This window comes from Rhinoderma darwinii, chromosome 1 (genome assembly GCF_050947455.1).
Source record: "Rhinoderma darwinii isolate aRhiDar2 chromosome 1, aRhiDar2.hap1, whole genome shotgun sequence".
In the NCBI taxonomy this organism is placed as follows: Eukaryota; Metazoa; Chordata; class Amphibia; order Anura; family Rhinodermatidae; genus Rhinoderma; species Rhinoderma darwinii.
Window position 1 is genome coordinate 633,804,971 of NC_134687.1, and position 17,349 is coordinate 633,822,319.

General features: G+C 46.6%; 1 protein-coding gene across 1 annotated transcript in view; it reads left to right on the forward strand.

Annotated features, from left to right (window-relative positions):
- Positions 1-12,399: 12,399 nt before the first annotated feature.
- LOC142654474 (uncharacterized) overlaps positions 12,400-17,349 on the forward strand; it is a 1,458,099-nt gene continuing 1,453,149 nt past the window's right edge. The window contains 1 exon segment of the mRNA XM_075828928.1: positions 12,400-12,487. The gene's annotated coding sequence lies outside the window, so the exon portion shown is untranslated.

A 17,349-nucleotide genomic window follows, 5' to 3' on the forward strand; every position in this document is an offset into this window, starting at 1 on the left:
CGCGCAAGACCCCCATTGCTTGACAAAGGCTGGATTGAGCAGCTGAACGTTGCATCCTCTTCACATATGAGTGAATAAAATCTGCTTTTTGGGACCCCAGATGATAATAATGATCCCTTAGTGCTCGACACAATAAAAGTGCCCCATCAGTAACCGTGCCCCCTTTGTAGCCCCACAGTTATAATGCCCCTTGTATATAGCGCCACACACAATTACCTGTAGAGCCACACACAGCCTCCCTGTAGATAGCACCACAGTCCTCCCCCCTTGTATATAGTGCCATACAGCCTCCACTTCCTTATATATAGTGCTACATGGCCCCCCTCCCTTGTAGATAGTGCCACACAGCTCCCCTTGTATATACTGCCCCACAGTCCCCTAGCAGATAGTGCCACACAGCCCCCATTTTTATATAGTACCACACAGCCACCCTTACTTGTATATAGTGCCACACAGCCTCCACTTCCTTATATATAGTGCCACACAGCTCCCCTTGTATATAGTGCCCCACAGTCCCCTGTAGATCGCGCCACACACAGACCCCTTTAGATTGCGCCACACACAGCATCCTGTAGATAGCGCCACACAGCCATCCAGCCCTTGTAAATAGTGCCATACAGACACCCTTAGTATAGTGCCACAGAGCCCTCCTTGTATATAGTGCCACACAGCCTCCCCTTGCATATAGTGCCACATAGCACCCCCTCCCTTGTATAGTGCCACACAGCCCCCTCTTGTATATAGTGCCACACAGCCCCCCTTGTATATAGTGCTACACAGCAATCTCACCTTGTATATAGTGACACACAGCAATCCCCCCTGTATATTGCCACACAGCCCCCCCAAAAAAATAAATTGTACTTACCTTGCTCCTTTCCAGCGACAGACGGAGCGCTGCATAGCCTCCCTCCCGGGACACTTGCGCAGACCAGCATTAAGCAGTGATGTCATCACGCTGGCCTGTGCAGGGAGTCTTCAGAACACCTTATAGGCTGCAGGCCTAACGTGGCCTGCAGCCTATAGTATTAATTTGTATCTGCGTCCCGAGGACGCATATACAAATGAATGTGGGTGACGCTAGCACCAGGGCCCCATCCAGTGCTAGCGACGCCACCAGGCATGAGAGGGCGCATGCCGCCCGGCCCATAAATGTTACGGGCAGGGCAGGCCACCTCGGGCCCCGTAGCAGCCGCAGGCTGGGGTCCCTAAGAAGATGGGGGCCCTGGGCAACCATTTAACTAATGGATTTATAGCTATATCTCCATAAAGAAAAGATAATTTTTGCTGTTTAAAAAAGAAATATAAAAAGTAATTTTTCATTAACGAAACGTAACAAAGTATTAGGAAAAAAAAAAAATACTTTCAAATAATCAATTTCTTAAATATTCATTGCGAATCTCAATGCTTGTTTTTAACTACATGTATGTTTTTAAACATTCACTCTTTTGTAAAAAGTTGCTTGTTACACTTACCTTAGTCGATCACTGTTTAAATGAGCACTAAACGTCCGACAGGCTTGATAAAGGGGGCGGTCCCCCGAAACTTCGCACATGTGTTGTCAGACGCCGACCCTCCACACTATGCTCTGCCATAGCGCTCAATAGTTTTTGCATCCTAAGGACGCAGGTACTATTGAATGTAGCAGCATAGTTGCTGCTAGTGGCGCCACCGGGCATGGGGGGACCAATAACGGCGGGGCGGCATTAGCCCCCTGATGCTGCGAGCCACCTCATGTCGCGGGTCCCGTAGCAGCCGCTATAGCTGCTACAGCGGTAGTTATTCATCTTTTTTTAAATCTTATAATACTCCAGAATCCAGAATTTACCTAGTTGTCTCCAACAACTTGATGTTACCATTCATCAGAAATGTCTCTTATGTAACAAGAGGAATATCTGATCATTCTGGAATTTTAACTACGTTGAAGGATGAGGGTTATTTTCTTCCTAGACTTATGAAAATGAAGGATCCTTAAATAGGAATTTTGGCACGTGCTGGCCCTTTAAGAAGGGAAGAGTCAGCGCGCGCGCCCTCTAGTGGCTGCAGCCACACATCGTGGATGACGACCGCGGAGGGAGGTAAGAGATGCAGTTACCTGACGCCGCCCAGAGCCAGCAGAGCGTCCGGATCGTGTAAGTGGAGCTCGGGACGAGCATGAGGGAAGGGAGGGTGCAGGAACCGGAGCAGAGAACGTGGAAGAGGCAGGGAACACCGCGGCAGCCGTTACATTATGGGACCCTATAATCTGCTGAAAATCATATCCAGGCTGAGGATTTGGATACGTTTTTTAAATTGGTAAAATTCCCTACTATAGATGATCAAAAGGAAACGACTAGAGTCTCCAATAACTCTATAAAAAAAAAAAACTACAAAGCGCCGGATCTGATTGTATTCCGTCTGAATTTTATTGTAAATATCAAGAAATTCTTCTTCCAAAATTGTTAATTACATTCGAGGAGACATTCAATACAGGAGTCCCCCCTAAATCACGGAGTGTAGATAAGGATTGCTTGGTTCCGGAATCATCTCCCTATTAAATTCTGATGTAAAATTAATCGCTAAACTTTTGTCGAATTGTTTGATTGGGGTAATAATAGATATTGTACATGGAGACCAAAGGGATTTTATGCCCGGAAGTCAATGCTAAATAATATCTGACATCTATACTCTCTAATATACAAGTGTGAAAAAAGTTGTGAGATAATTATGCGATCCTTTCTCTGGAGCGATCAAAGTTTTCGGAAGTGAACAGTGGGGAATTTTTGGGGGAAGTTTGAATCTATTTGGCTTAGGTAACTATTTCATTCATTGGATAAAGATTCTTTATCATAATTCCTCGGCTAGGATTAAGGTTAATAATAATTTTTATATAGGTTATGTGGCACAAGAGGGGGATGCCCACTATCTCCGTTATTATTTGCTATGGTTCTGGAACCCTTTGTTGTCCAGGTAAGACAGGATGAGAGAATTGAGGGATTTAAACTCAGTCATCCCGAAGAATACATTTCTTTATATGCAGATGATATTTTGATATACATGTCGATTACTGGAAACTCTATGGGGGATATTCTAGAAGACGTGGAGCAGTTTGGTAATTGATGTGTTACCATTGTTATCTATATTTGATTTTATTCGGTGTAGCATACACTATGGGCACTTATATGTGCCCTTCGAGCACTAGCACTTTACACATTCTTGTCACATTCCTAGGTCACATTTATACAACGTATTTCAAATTCACCTAAGCACTGCTTGTATATACTTTACACCAACTCACATATTAACACATTTTACATCACGCACTTATACCCAAATATATTCATATAAATATTATACTGAAAATATATAGGCAATTGTTGAGTATCTCGCATAGGTCACATGGGGGGATCACAACCCAATGTCTGATCAGCTGTTATAAATGATGTCGCCGGAATTATTTTATATTATAAGCTCGCCTATACCCTATATAAACATATTTTTCTATTTCGTGGTTACTACAAATAATTTATAATGTACGCAGTAGAAACTTAGGTTGGTACTAACAGGTGACAGGTATGTGAGGTATTGATTTTGCCGACATAAGTTTAAATAAGATTTATTATTCTATTTTGTTTTGCATAAATATATTTGTTACTCCATCTAAAGACTAATTGTAGCAGAACTATAGATATAAATGTATTCTACTAAACAGTATTCTTAAACTTTACCACCTTAACAAATGTTCTTATTTAATAACAAAAGACAAAATAACAATGACATCTTGCCAAGATTAGAAAACAGCGACACCCGATGGCTTGAACAGTAATAGCCGACTTTTTGGTAAGGCCTCGTGCACACAACCGTAGTGTTTTTCTGGTCTGCAAATTCCCGGACCGTGGTCTGTATTTTGCGGTTGAAATGTCATCCGTAGTTCATCCGCAAAATGCGGTTTATATAAAAAAGTGCAAGGAAAACAATGATGCTGACTTCTTGTTGTCGCTTAGCAGCACTTCCGCAAATTACGGATGTCACATGGAGGTGTATCCAGTTTCCACAGACCTATTGACTTCTATGGGCAAGTCTGTTGCGAATTTGCAGGCCGTAATAAGACATGCCCTGAGATTCTGCAACTCATATTTGCGGTCCTGGAAGGAACCGTGAAAGCCACAGTTGTGTGCATGGTGCCGTAGCAATGAATTGCGGACGTAAAAACAAGTTTGTGTGTATGAGGCCTAAAGCCTGGTAATGCTAGGCTGCGGCTGCTGTGTTGTATCTGGCTGGTTCTGAAAAATGTGGGGGAACTCAAGTCATTTTTAAGAACAAATAATTTAAAAATCAGAAAAAAACGATTTGGGGTCCCCCCATTTTACATAACTAGCCAGATAAAACATAGCAGCAGCAGCCTAGCATTACCAGGGTGGGAGGGCCACAGTTTTGTGGCTTTCCCAGCCTAATAATACCAGCCTGCGGCCGCGCCAGTCCCCAACCATCACTACAGATGCTCGGGTACTGGATCGTACTCGGCTCTTCCCGATTCCCCTGGTGGTGGTGGGTACCGGGGTAATAATAGGTAACACATAAAAAAAGAAAGGAATTATTACACCTACGTTTCCTGGGTCCAGCGCTGGAGCTGCAGTGTCAGAGGGCTGCGCTGTTTCCATAACTTCAGGAGTTATAGGGGGCATTGAGGGTATGTTCACACGCCCTACTTACGGACGTAATTCGGGCGTTTTAACCTCTAATTACGTCCGAAAATACAGCTCCAAAGCGTCGGCAAACATCTGCCTATTCCTTTGAATGGGTTTTACGATGTACTGTGCCGACGGTCATATTTTTACGTGCCGCTGTCAAAAGACGGAAAAAAGACGCCCGCGTCAAAGAAGTGCCTGTCACTTCTTGAGACGTAATTGGAGCCGTTTTCCATTGACACAATGGAAAAACAGCTCCAATTACGTCCGTAATGGACGCAGCGAAAAGCTCCTGCACTTGCCATTACGTCTGAAATTGCGGAGCTGTTTTCTCCTGAAAACAGCTCCGTGATTTCAGCCGTAACGGACGTGTAGGTGTGAACATACCCTAACACTAAAAGTGCCCAGGGCAGCATCAACTCTAAATACAGGCCAGCTTTCACCTTCACTCTCCCCCTGCCCCCCCCGCACTAAAGCTCCACCTCCTTATATGCCCCTCCCCCAAAGAGCTTGTGCCACCATCTGTCCCCCCACCACAAATAAAGGTTCAAAATCCTCTTGTGTGCCCTGCACCTCATAAGACCCACCTGCCACTTTCTGTAACCCATAGTGCCCCTACCATTTGCTGCCCGACATGCTGCACTATTTTGTTCCAAATTTTTTTTTCCCTACAGTGACACTTTTAAGGCTCCTTTCACACTATGGTATTTCCATCAGTTTATTGTATGTGGCGGGAAAGCTCCTGACGCCTGTGATAAATGGATTCATAGACTCCCACACACCCAACGGAGGCTAAGAAAAGCGTTTGTTTTTTTTGCTGCGTGGAATAACTTTGAAGGCTGCGCTATTCCAATGCATATGTATGTGCTTTTTTTTTTAAACAAGGGCGCCTAGGGAGTACGGATACCAGAGACATCCGTTTTTTATCGGAAACATTACCATTGAAATCAATGGTAATTCAAAAGGAAAGCTATGGTTTGCGTTCACAGTTTCCCCCAAGTCACACAGCACCCCCCATGTATATAGTGTCACACAGCGCTCCCCCCTTGTATATAGTGTCACACAGTGCTCCCCCTTGTATATAGTGTCACACAGAGCTCCCTCCTTGTATATAGTGTCACACAGCAACCCCCTTTTATATAGTCACACAGCGCTCCCTCTTGTATGTGGTGTCACACAGCACCCCCCCATGTATATAGTGTCACACAGCGCTCCCATTGTATATAGTGCAACACAGCGCTGCCCCTTGTGTATAGTATCACACAGCGCTCCCCCTTGTATAGTGTCACACAGCACACCCCCTTGTATAGTGTCACACAGCGCTCCCTCCTTGTATATAGTGTCACACAGCAACCCCCTTTTATATAGTGTCACACAGCGCTCCCTCTTGTATGTGGTGTCACACAGCACCCCCCCATGTATATAGTGTCACACAGCGCTCCCATTGTATATAGTGCAACACAGCGCTGCCCCTTGTGTATAGTATCACACAGCGCTCCCCCTTGTATATAGTGTCACACAGTGCTCCCCCTTGTATGTTGTGTTACACAGTACCCCCATTTATATAGTGTCACACAGCGCTCCCCCTTGTATATAGTGCAACACAGCGCTCCCCTTTGTATTAATGTCACACAGCGCACCCCCCTTTTATATAGTGTCACACAGCGCTCCCCCTTTTATATAGTGTCACACAGCGCTCCCCCTTGTGTAGTGTCACACAGCGCTCCCCTACTTGTATATAGTGTCACACAGCGCTCCCCCTTGTATAGTGTCACACAGTGCCCACCCATGTATATAGTGTCACACAGCGCTCCCCCTTGTATATAGTGTCACACAGCGCTCCCCCCATGTATATAGTTTCACACAGCGCTCCCCAATGCATAGTGTCACACAGCGCTCCCCCTTGTATATAGTGTCACACAGCGCTCCCTATTGTATGTAGTGTCACACAGCACCCCCCCATGTATATAGTGTCACACAGCGCTCCCCATTGTATATAGTGCAACTCAGCGTGGTTTGGTCTAGTGCTGTCTCACCTGTTGTTGGGTTACCCCCGTGTCTTACCTGTATAGTGTTTAGGGCAGGGATCGTTGGCCTCGTAGATGACACCTACACCACATCAATACAACTGCAGGCTCGGCGATCACCACAGCGGCCGCATCCCACGGAGGTTCAGTAGAGATAGTGGCTACTAGCTAGCCAATCCTTATTGCCCCGCCCCCTTCTAAAGGTCGTCGCTGGACTTGGTGGTAATAGATCACGGAGATCATTATCTAGCAAAAGATTCCAATTTCTGGAAAGAATCCTTCACACTTCATTAGAACCATCATATAGTGTCACACAGCGCCCCCCATGTATATAGTGTCACACAGCGCTCCCCCTTGTATATAGTATCACACAGCGCTCCCCCTTGTATATAGTGTCACACAGCACCCCCCTTTTATATAGTGTCACACAGCGCTCCCCCTTGTATGTGGTGTCACACAGCACCCCCATGTATATAGTGTCACACACCGCTCCCCTTATATGGTGTCATACAGCGCTCCCCCTTGTGTATAGTGTCACACAGCGCTCTCCTACTTGTATATAGTGTCACACAGTGCTCCCCCTTGTATATAGTGTCGCACAGCATCCCCCCTTTTATATAGTGTCATACAGCGCTCCCCTACTTGTATGTAGTGTCACACAGCACCCCCCCCCATGTATATAGTGTCACACAGCGCTCCCCATTGTATATAGTGCAACTCAGCGTGATTTGGTCTAGTGCTGTCTCACCTGTCGTCGGGTTACCCCCGTGTCTTACCTGTATAGTGTTTAGGGCAGGGATCGTTGGCCTCGTAGATGACACCTACACCACATCAATACAACTGCAGGCTCGGCGATCACCACAGCGGCCGCATCCCACGGAGGTTCAGTAGAGATAGTGGCTACTAGCTAGCCAATCCTTATTGCCCCGCCCCCTTCTAAAGGTCGTCGCTGGACTTGGTGGTAATAGATCACGGAGATCATTATCTAGCAAAAGATTCCAATTTCTGGAAAGAATCCTTCACACTTCATTAGAACCATCATATAGTGTCACACATGTATATAGTGTCACACAGCGCTCCCCCTTGTATATAGTATCACACAGCGCTCCCCCCTTGTATATAGTGTCCCACAGCACCCCCCTTTTATATAGTGTCACACAGCGCTCCCCCTTGTATGTGGTGTCACACAGCACCCCCCATGTATATAGTGTCACACACCACTCCCCTTATATGGTGTCACACAGCGCTCCCCCTTGTGTATAGTGTCACACAGCGCTCTCCTACTTGTATATAGTGTCACACAGTGCTCCCCCTTGTATATAGTGTCGTACAGTATCCCCCCTTTTATATAGTGTCATACAGCGCTCCCCTACTTGTATATAGTTTCACACAGCGCCCCCCCTTGTATATAGTGTCACACAGCATCCCCTTTTATATAGTGTTATACAGCGCTCCTCTACTTGTATATAGTGTCACACAGCTTTGTTTTTTGCTACTTCTATTAAAATTAGTCCTAGTATTAACCGCTTGTACATTAAGGCCTTATTCACACGAACGTGTTATACGTCCGTGCTACGCGCGTGATATTCATGTGCGTCGCACGGACCTATGTTATTGAATGGGGCCGTTCAGACTGTCAGTGAATTTCACGCAGTGTATGTGCGCTGCGTAAAATTCACGACATGTCCTATATTTGGCCATGTTTCGCTCAGCACGCACCCATTGAAGTCAATGGGTGCGTGAAAATCGCGCACGGCACACGGAAGCACTTCCGGGTGCCGTGCGCTACAGTAGTAAAAAGAATGAATGAAAACAGAAAAGCACCTTGTGCTTTACTATTTGTCAACATAAAACTAGAGTGTCGTAATGATGCCGGCTGCACGAAAATCACGCAGCCGCGCACCATATGCTGATGACACACGGAACTTTTGCGCGCGCAAAACGGACACATCCGTGTGAATATGGCCTAAGGGTGTATAAATGTATTTATTTTCCTTGTAGACCTAAACCTACTCCTACTATACTGGAGTGGCAGATCCCGATATCTCTGGAGTATCCCTTACTAGATTGGACCTGGCTAATATACTAGGGCATTATCTACACTATATGTTTCTCCCTTTACCATCCTTGTACGTTTCCTATCATCTATCTATCTTATGTATAGTGTTCACACTGGTGGCTGACATCCGTGACCCCCCTCCTACGGCTCTTAGTCCGTACTAACACTTTAGTACATTGAGACATGGTAGTCCACATATGGACTATACGCCGGTCACCGTATAGTTAATAGCCGACCTGACAACACGATCTTCCTCTCTTCATTCTGATGATATCCCGCTGACGCCACTTCTGGGACACCCCCCCCCCTACACATGCCGGTGTCACCACTGACGACGCCACGCACCATGTGACTCGGGAGTTTCCGGCGCTCCATAAAATGGAGGTCGCCGCAATCACAGGCAGCGCCTCCATAGCGGTCATCCGCATTCCATTGCGCCGTCACGCCATCTACCTAGTATACGACAGGTAAGAAATCTATAGGATTGAGATACTAATTGACTCCCACATGTTTTTGTATAACTTTATTCTCTGCCTAAAAACGGCGTTCTGTTGGGCCGATTTTTTCTGCATAATTACTTCTCCATGGCGTCCTCTGGCCGACACTCTGTTCATGCCTCCCTCACGGCCGCTTGTGTCCCAGACGTAAAGGGCCAGGGCGCGCCTATTACCCAGTCTTCCCAGGTTATAACACACACGTCTCCCTGTCCACCATTGCCTGAGCCATTCGGTTTTTCCTAGTTTTCTATGCTGATCACTTGTTTGTGTTTACCCCTCCTGTACCTTTGACTATCCCTGCCCGCGCCTTCCCTGCTCTCTTGATTGGTACCCGTGAAGAATCTCTGTCGTCTGCCCTGACCTTTGCTATACTTGACCTCGCATTCTGTCTGCTGCTCCGCCTGATAACTGCGGCCGTCGCCAAACTAATCTGGAGATAGCGACCTGGGGTTCCCAGCAGCGAACTCCAGATCCCTGTATGGGGTTTAAAGGGTGAATACCTGGGGACCCCTTAGACTCCGCTCCCCGATCTAGCCTCACATCAAATCCCTTGGTGAGAAAGTCGGTTCGAACCATCCTCTGTAGGCCGTGACTTTATTGTCTACGGGCCTCGTGACCGTCACCAATGTCATCCCTCACTCTTCATCCATGCTCAAAAACTGTAGGCAGCCGCAACGTTTCGACCCAAAATGGCAGCAGGGTCCTTACCAATGTCAGGATGGTTGCATTCTATGGATGGTTTGGTCTAGTGCTGTCTCACCTGTCGTCGGGTTACCCCCGTGTCTTACCTGTATAGTGTTTAGGGCAGGGATCGTTGGCCTCGTAGATGACACCTACACCACATCAATACAACTGCAGGCTCGGCGATCACCACAGTGGCCGCATCCCACGGGGGTTCAGTAGAGATAGTGGCTACTAGCTAGCCAATCCTTATTGCCCCGCCCCCTTCTAAAGGTCGTCGCTGGACTTGGTGGTAATAGATCACGGAGATCATTATCTAGCAAAAGATTCCAATTTCTGGAAAGAATCCTTCTCACTTTATTAGAACCATCATCGAAACGTCAATGATCTGATCCCATAGCAGGCGAGCTGGATGGACTCCGATACAGTGCAGAACGGTTGCTACGCAACGCGCCGTTATAAGAATCCATAAGCGCGACCTCCGATAACCTTGTTTCTATGTCGTAGATCGGAGGACTGACAATTATAGGTACTTAGGGGGGATCATTTCTCCTCAGATGAAGATACTGCCCCAATAGAGAGGTATGAGGTGACAGCTCTCCCATCTGAGGAGGATAGTGGTTGTAGTACAAAGGAGCCCCCCGTGTACTTCTCTGTGCCCCCATAAATGAGTTAGCCCCCCTCCTCCATTAATAGAGGCCTCCTTTGCGCCAATGAAAATAAAAAAACTATTGAAATTTAAATCACCAGCGCCGAAACGTCCTCCGGAACCTCAAGTAGACCCGAAACAGCCGATGCCTTACCAGATTCATTGGTGCGGCCGGGAGCGAAAAGCTCTCTACTTCACCATAGTAAACTAAGAGGCACTCGCAAGGGGGCCCCCTGCCCGTCTGGATCTGGTCCCCCTGCCACCATGATCATTACAAGAGTGAACTACAACTCCCACCATATACAGGCTGTTATTATTGGATATCAGAGGACATTACAGGGAGGAGTATAAGAGAAGAGAACTACAACTCTCAGCATGTCCAGGCTGTTATTATGGGATATCAGAGGACATTACAGGGAGGAGGTATAAGAGGAGAGAACCAGAACTCCCAGCATGTCCAGACTGTATGATATCAAAGGCCATTACAAGAGGAGATATAAAAGAGAACTACAACTCCCAGCATGTCCAGGCTGTTGTTATGGGATATCAGAGGACATTACAGGGAGGTATAAGAGGAGAGAACTACAACTCCCAGCATGTCCAGACTGTTATTATGGGATATCAGAGGACATTACAGGGAGGAGGAATAAGAAGAGAGAACTACAACTCCCAGCATGTCCAGGCTGTTATTATGGGATATAAGAGGACATTACAGGGAGGAGATATAAGAGAAGAGAACTACAACTCCCAGCATGTCCAGGGTGTTATTATGTGATATCAGAGGACATTACAGGAAGGAGGTATAAGAGGAGAGAACTACAACTCCCAGCATGTCCAGACTGTTATTATGGGATATCAGAGGACATTACAGGGAGGAGGAATAAGAAGAGAGACCTACAACTCCCAGCATGTCCAGGCTGTTATTATGGGATATCAGAGGACATTACAGGGAGGAGATATAAGAGAAGAGAACTACAACTCCCAGCATGTCCAGGGTGTTATTATGTGATATCAGAGGACATTACAGGAAGGAGGTATAAGAGGAGAGAACTACAACTCCCAGCATGTCCAGACTGTTATTATGGGATATCAGAGGACATTACAGGGAGGAGGAATAAGAAGAGAGAACTACAACTCCCAGCATGTCCAGGCTGTTATTATGGGATATCAGAGGACATTACAGGGAGGAGATATAAGAGAAGAGAACTACAACTCCCAGCATGTCCAGGGTGTTATTATGTGATATCAGAGGACATTACAGGAAGGAGGTATAAGAGGAGAGAACTACAACTCCCAGCATGTCCAGACTGTTATTATGGGATATCAGAGGACATTACAGGGAGGAGGAATAAGAAGAGAGAACTACAACTCCCAGCATGTCCAGGCTGTTATTATGGGATATCAGAGGACATTACAGGGAGGAGATATAAGAGAAGAGAACTACAACTCCCAGCATGTCCAGGGTGTTATTATGTGATATCAGAGGACATTACAGGAAGGAGGTATAAGAGGAGAGAACTACAACTCCCAGCATGTCCAGACTGTTATTATGGGATATCAGAGGACATTACAGGGAGGAGGAATAAGAAGAGAGAACTACAACTCCCAGCATGTCCAGGCTGTTATTATGTGATATCAGAGGACATTACAGGGAGGAGGTATAAGAGGAGAGAACTATAACTCTCCGGCTTCTCCACACAGCACAGGAGTCCCGCCCCCTCACAGAGCCCCGCCCGTCATATCATGTGATCATCAATACAGGTCCTCAATCCACCACTTCTGTCCACTCATAACCTCATCCTCTCCTGCCCGGTCACATGGTGGTGACGTCATCACAGGTCCTTCAGCTGTTGTCGTGTATGAGGTAGAGAGCAGCGCTGGTCGGGTGTTCTCTCTGTTATCAGCCAGTGGTAAGTATATTATAGAGCAGCGCTGGTCGGGTGTTCTCTCTGTTATCAGCCAGTGGTTAGTATATTATAGAGCAGCGCTGGTCGGGTGTTCTCTCTGTTATCAGCCAGTAGATAGTATATTATAGAGCAGCGCTGGTCGGGTGTTCTCTGTTATCAGCCAGTGGTTAGTATATTATAGAGCAGTGCTGGTCAAGTGTTCTCTCTGTTATCAGCCAGTGGTTAGTATATTATAGAGCAGCGCTGGTCGTGTGTTCCCTCTGTTATCAGCCAGTGGTTAGTATATTATAGAGCAGTGCTGGTCGGGTGTTCCCTCTGTTATCAGCCAGTGGTTAGTATATTATAGAGCAGCGCTGGTCGGGTGTTCTCTCTGTTATCATCCAGTGGTTAGTATATTATAGAGCAGCGCTGGTCGGGTGTTCCCTCTGTTATCAGCCAGTGGTTAGTATATTATAGAGCAGTGCTGGTCGGGTGTTCCCTCTGTTATCAGCCAGTGGTTAGTATATTATAGAGCAGCGCTGGTCAGGTGTTCTCTGTTATCAGCCAGTGGTTAGTATATTATAGAGCAGTGCTGGTCGGGTGTTCTCTGTTATCAGCCAGTGGTTAGTATATTATAGAGCAGTGCTGGTCGGGTGTTCTCTCTCTCTGTTATCAGCCAGTGGTTAGTATATTATAGAGCAGCGCTGGTCGGGTGTTCTCTCTGTTATCAGCCAGTGGTTAGTATATTATAGAGCAGTGCTGGTCGGGTGTTCTCTGTTATCAGCCAGTGGTTGGTATATTATAGAGCAGCGCTGGTCGGGTGTTCTCTCTGTTATCAGCCAGTGGTTAGTATATTATAGAGCAGTGCTGGTCGTGTGTTCTCTGTTATCAGCCAGTGGTTAGTATATTATAGAGCAGTGCTGGTCGGGTGTTCTCTGTTATCAGCCAGTGGTTAGTATATTATAGAGCAGTGCTGGTCGGGTGTTCCCTCTGTTATCAGCCAGTGGTTAGTGTATTATAGAGCAGTGCTGGTCGGGTATTCTTTCTGTTATCAGCCAGTGGTTAGTATATTATAGAGCAGTGCTGGTCGGGTGTTCTCTCTGTTATCAGCCAGTGGTTAGTATATTATAGAGCAGTGCTGGTCGGGTATTCTTTCTGTTATCAGCCAGTGGTTAGTATATTATAGAGCAGTGCTGGTCGGGTGTTCTCTCTGTTATCAGCCAGTGGTTAGTATATTATAGAGCAGTGCTGGTCGGGTGTTCTCTCTGTTATCAGCCGGTGGTTAGTATATTATAGAGCAGCGCTGGTCAGGTGTTCTCTGTTATCAGCCAGTGGTTAGTATATTATAGAGCAGTGCTGGTCGGGTGTTCTCTGTTATCAGCCAGTGGTTAGTATATTATAGAGCAGCGCTGGTCGGGTGTTCTCTGTTATCAGCCAGTGGTTAGTATATTATAGAGCAGTGCTGGTCGAGTGTGTTCTCTGTTATCAGCCAGTGTTTAGTATATTATAGAGCAGCGCGCTCTCTCGAGCCCGCTCGTGATCTCTCGTGTCCACTCTCTCTCCTTCTCTCGCGCGCCCGCTCTCCTTCTCTCGCGCGCCCGCTCTCCTTCTCTCGCGCGCCCGCTCTCCTTCTCTCGCGCGCCCGCTCTCCTTCTCAAGCGCGCCCGCGCTCCTTCTCTCGTGCGCCTGTGCTCCCTCTCTTGTCTGTGACAACCTGGACTGTAAAACTGTTACATTTTTTAACCCTCTAGGTGAACACTGTAATTAATCAAATGTAAAAACAAGGCCAAAATTGCTGTTTTCTGTTCATCCCACTTTACAAAAAATCACAGTCGTGTGCACCCCAAAATAAACCAATAAAAACTTCCAGTCGTCCTGCAAAAAAATAAACCCTCATACAGCTACACTGGCTCTTAGAAAATGGCGACACAAGAACAAAATACTTTAAAAAAAAGTGTTTTTATTGTGCAGAAGTAGTAAAAAATGAAAAAAAAACAAAACGATATCCATTTGGTATCGCCGTAATCGTAACGACCCGCAGAATAAAGTTGTTATTTTTACCACACGGTAAACGGCATAAGTTTAAGACGCAAAAAACAATGGCTACATTTCTTGGTTTTTTTCGTTACCTTCCAAAGTTCATCAATAAATTATATGTACCCCAAAATGGTGGCATTAAAATAAACTATAAATGCCTATAGGCAGAGGCGTAGCTAGGTTCTCCTGCACCCGGGGCAAAGATTCAGATTGGCGCCCCCCCCCCCCCAACTTATTTCCCAACATCTCCTTCCCCCTCGCCATGTTTTCTTTCTCTACCAATCAATGAGATGTAATTTTTTTTCACAATTTTTTAAATGTATAAAAGCATTTCTACATTTTACAAGCGATGTAGTTCTATAATGTGATTAACATAAAAATAAATTAAAAGAAAATAAATTAAAGAGGCCACAGCCAGCCCCCTGTAGATAGCGCCACACCCAGCCCCCTGCCCCTTTTTAAATAGCGCCACACTCCCCCCCCCCTTGTACTTAGCGCCACACTGTGAACAGACCGGTGAGCGGTAGCCTACCGCTACCACTCTCCACTCTGCCTGGTGTGACTTACCGGAGGAGCCGAGGAGGTCATGCGGCGCAGGCAGCGGCGGAGTTCCTTCTGACCAGGGTTGGTGACAGCCAGGGCCGGCCTTAGCTTGGATGGCGCCCTGTGCGGGACTCTCTATTGCCGCCCCCTGCACAAACCAAAAATGAACCACATATATGGACACGCTGGAACATATATACTGTACATACATAAAGACAGATATTTAGACATACAGGCAAATATACATACACACATCAGGAATATATACAAACAGGTAAATATATAGACGTACAGACACATATACACACACACACACCGGCAGATAAATACACAGACAGGAACATATACAAATACATAAAAGGCACATATATACAAGCACAAAGACACATTCACAAACAGTCCCATATATACACACAGGCACATATGTACACAGCACAGATAATGAAGCAAGCAGATGTTACCTGCAGTCCTATGTAACACCACAGATAACAGTGATAACTGTGAGTACAGATAATGTAGTAGCTGTTACCTGCAGTCCTATGTAACGCCACAGATAACACAGTGATAACTCTCTAAATACAGATAGTAGTGTTACCTGCAGTCCTATGTAACAACACAGATAACACAGTGATAACTCTCTGATTACAGATAATGTAGTAGATGTAAGAGACAAACAAATGCAGAGACACACACACACACACACACACACACACACACACACACACACACACACACTCTGTAACATATACACATACAAACACAGAGACACATACACACAGACACTCACCATGTCTCCTTGCTGACAGCATCACAGGTCAGGATGGGCTGTGGGCGGAGCTTCCTCTCTGCTTCTCGGCTGTGTAACAGCAGAGCTGGAAGGCTGGAGCACGGGAGTGGACCTGTACCCTGACTTGAGTCTCATCTGACCTCATGTCACTGATGTGAGGTCAGGTGACAAGTCAGGTGACTGGACTGGTCCACTCCCTGGCTGTCACAGACCCCAGTCAGAATTTCCTGGCTCTTCCTAAAGCTGCTGCAGGTGTCCGACATACGGGGCGCCTGTCAGCAGCGATCAGCTGCTCTTCAGCGCCCCCCCTTCCCTACCACCGGGTTGTGCCCGGGGCACATGCCCCCCCTGCCCCCCCCTAGCTATGCCCCTGCCTATAGAGGAGCCCCCTCCCAACCGCTTATGTGCTGCTGGCTTCACTGAACATGGCATCAAAGGGGTTAAATGGGCAGAATCTATTGCAGCAGTCAGAGGAGTAGCTAGGGGGGCAGGCAGGGCATGTGTCTGGGGCGCAACTTAGAGGGGGGTGCCAGGGCCGCACCACCCCATCCTGCACTATATTTGTACCTGCGTCTATAGGACACAGGTACAGTTAGAAGAAATGAATGGCCTTTCTACGAGTGAAGTGGCGCTGTTTGCGTCGTTGAAAGGAGCTGATTGGCAGGGAAAGTCATTCTGCCCTGCCAATTAGCGCCTTTCAAGACGCCAGCGGCGCGGTCACGTCATCGCGCTGCTTGCGTCGTTCAACCCCAGGAGACCTGCGCAGAAGGGAGAAGGTCTCCATTGCCACCGGACAAAAGCAGAGAAGCCCCCCCGACATGTTTCGCTATCTAGCAATTGCCATTGAATCGATATCGGCTTTCTTGGGTGTCTGTTCCACGTACCGCAGCCGCTGACCGTTACTTCGATGCTGTCACACCACATATTCACCCCAATATTTTAGCCCTACTTCGTACCTGTCATATATTGCTGGACTGCATTGTCCAATTATAACCCTGTATGTCTTATGTCGTTCGGTCGTTTGCATTCATGTTAATTAAAGTTGATGATTTCTATTTTATCCTCTGACTTTTTATATAGTAGTTGGAAATCTGGTTTTCATTATGCCTCAGGCATATCAGAATTTTGTATTGTCTCATATACCCGCCAACTACTAGGGTCTACTTCTGTTCCATTGCCGCCGGACGGCGCGGGAATGGGATTAAGGTGATTTTGTATATATTTTTTTTTTATCCTAATAAAAAAGTGTGCGGCATTATCGTGGGGGGGGGGGGGGAGCTATATACAGGGGTTGGCTATCTGTGGAGCACTATAGGGGGAGATATATGTGGGACACTATATACAGGGGTGGGCTATATGGGGGGGCACTATCTACAGGGGGGTTCTATGGCAGGCACTATCTACAGGGGGTACGGTGTGTGTGTGTGGAACACAGTGTATGGTTCTATTATAATTAGAGGTGCAGTGTATGGCGCTATTATATTTAGGGGTGTAGTGTGCGGTATAATGAGAACTTTAT